Here is a 2228-nt window from a genome sequence, read left to right as displayed (position 1 = left end):
GGGTAGAAACATAGGTAATATGTCAGAAAATGATCACAGATATTGCTGGATGAAAAAAAGGCATGCTACAAAATAGACTGTATGGTTCGATATGTATGTATTCTATATTCTCATCTGTAAATATAACCACACACATAAAAAAAGTCTGAAAAGATATACTCCAAAATATCAACATCTATCTATAGGTAGTGGGATTAGGGGTAAGTTTAATTTATTCCTTTTTTTATATTTTATTATCTAAAATAAGCCTTTTAAAATATACGTAATTTCTATTTATATTTCTATTTACCCAAAGAAAAAATGAGAAAAAACTTCAAACTGAAAGTGGGGGGACAATTTAGGAAAGGTGTATAAATCTCAATTACTAATAGAAAAATCTAGGTGTTATTCTACTTTTAATGTTTTTATTGTGGTAAAATACGCATATCATCAAATGTACCAGCTTAACCATTTTTAAGTGTACAGTTCAGCAGTGTTAAGTACATTCACATTGTTATGTGACCAATCTTAACTCTTTTTATCTTGCAAAACTGAAACCCATTAAGCAACAACTCCCCATTCTTCCCCCAACCCCTGTAACCACCATTCTATTTTCTATCTCTATGAATTTTTCTACTCTAGGTATCTCACGTAAGTGGAATCAGGCAGTATTTGTCTTTTTGTGGGTATACACCATTGTGGGTATACACAACACTTAGTTTACCTATTCAGCCACTGATGCACACTTGGGTTGCTTTCATCTCTTGGCTGTTGTGAATAGTGTTGCTGTGAACATAGATAAACAAATATCTCTTCAAAAATTTGCTTTCGGTTCCTTGGGGTATATACGCAGACGTGGAATTGCTGGATCAAATGGTAATGCTATTTTCAATTTTTTGAGGAATTACTGTACTGTTTTCTACAGCAGCTGCACCATTTTACCTACCCACTAACAGTATTCGAGCGTTCCAATTTCTCTACATCCTTGTCAGCACTTGTTATTTTTCTTTTGTTAGCCATCCTAATAGGTGTGAGGTCGTTATCTCATTGTGGTTTGGATTTGCCTTTCTTTAATTATTAGTGATGTTGAACATCTATTCATGTATTTGTTGGCCATTTGTGTATCTTCTTTGGAGAAGTGTTCAAATCTGAATTAGTCAAGTCTTTCTGGAGAAATAGAACGTGTGTGTGTGTGTAGGCAGAGAGAGAAAGATTTTCAGGAACTGGCTTACACAACTGTAGAGGCTGACGAGTCCAAATAGATCAACCAGCTGAAGACCACAGAAAGAGTCCATGTTGCAGCTCGAGTCTGTGAGTAGTCTGTTGGCAGAATTCCCTTCCCCTCAAGGAGAAGTTAGTCTTTCTCTTAAGGCCTGAGGCCCAACTACATTATGGAGCAAAATCTGCTTTATTCACAGTTTACTGATTTAAATATTAATCTTCTCCAAAAAATACTTTCACAGCAACATCTGATGTTTTTGGCAAGTATTTGGGCACTACAGCTTAGCCAAGTTGTCACATAATATTAACCATCACAAACTCCTTTTCCCATTTTTAATTTTTGTTTTGCTTTCTTGTTGTTGAATTATAAGATTTCTTTATGTATTCTGGATATTAACCCCTTATCAGACATATTATTTGCAAATATTCCATAGGTTGCCTGTTCATTTTGTCGATTGTGTCCTTAGACACACAGGAGTTTTTCATTTTGAAGTAGTCTATATCTCTATTTCCCTTTTCTACTTTAGATTTAAATAGTCATTTTGCCCTGGACCAGAATTTGTAGCTCAGCCACGTAAAATGTAGAGAGAAAGCAAAATCCATCATGTGGTTTACCTCATGAAAGGGTATCTCCAAGGTTTGGAGACGAAGGTCAACCTTGTGGTAGGTATCCAGGCAGGGCAAAAAGAAGAAGAGGCCTGGAAGAGGGGGCAGGGGAAGTGACAGGTGAATGGCTAGTATGGAGACTGTTCGAGGTTCACCTTTTTTGAGTCGAGTTGCAGGTTGCATTGCTTTTTTTAGCCTCCAGCTACACACAGGCCACAGGCTGAGACCACCACGACCACCACCGCACCACCCCTAGTATGTTAGTTGTTGCTAAGGTTACTATATAATTTGTCATTCAACCTGGGACACTTTTGAGGGTGAGAGGAGAGCACGGTTAGAACTTACTTCAGGACAACAGGCATACTCAGATTATCCGCAGCAAAATGGGCTGTGTGGTCACCATGGTGATGGTGCTAATTCCT

General features: G+C 37.5%; 1 protein-coding gene across 2 annotated transcripts in view; it reads right to left on the bottom strand.

Moving 5' to 3' along the window:
• The window catches only part of NPHS2 (NPHS2, podocin), a 19389-nt gene that overhangs the window by 6144 nt on the left and 11017 nt on the right, over positions 1–2228 (bottom strand). The gene's annotated exons all lie outside the window — the stretch shown is intronic.

This window comes from Pteropus vampyrus, unplaced genomic scaffold, assembly GCF_000151845.1.
Source record: "Pteropus vampyrus isolate Shadow unplaced genomic scaffold, Pvam_2.0 Scaffold65, whole genome shotgun sequence".
In the NCBI taxonomy this organism is placed as follows: domain Eukaryota; kingdom Metazoa; phylum Chordata; class Mammalia; order Chiroptera; family Pteropodidae; genus Pteropus; species Pteropus vampyrus.
The sequence above is the reverse complement of the archived record's forward strand: the minus strand, read 5'-3'. Positions and strand labels throughout refer to the sequence as shown.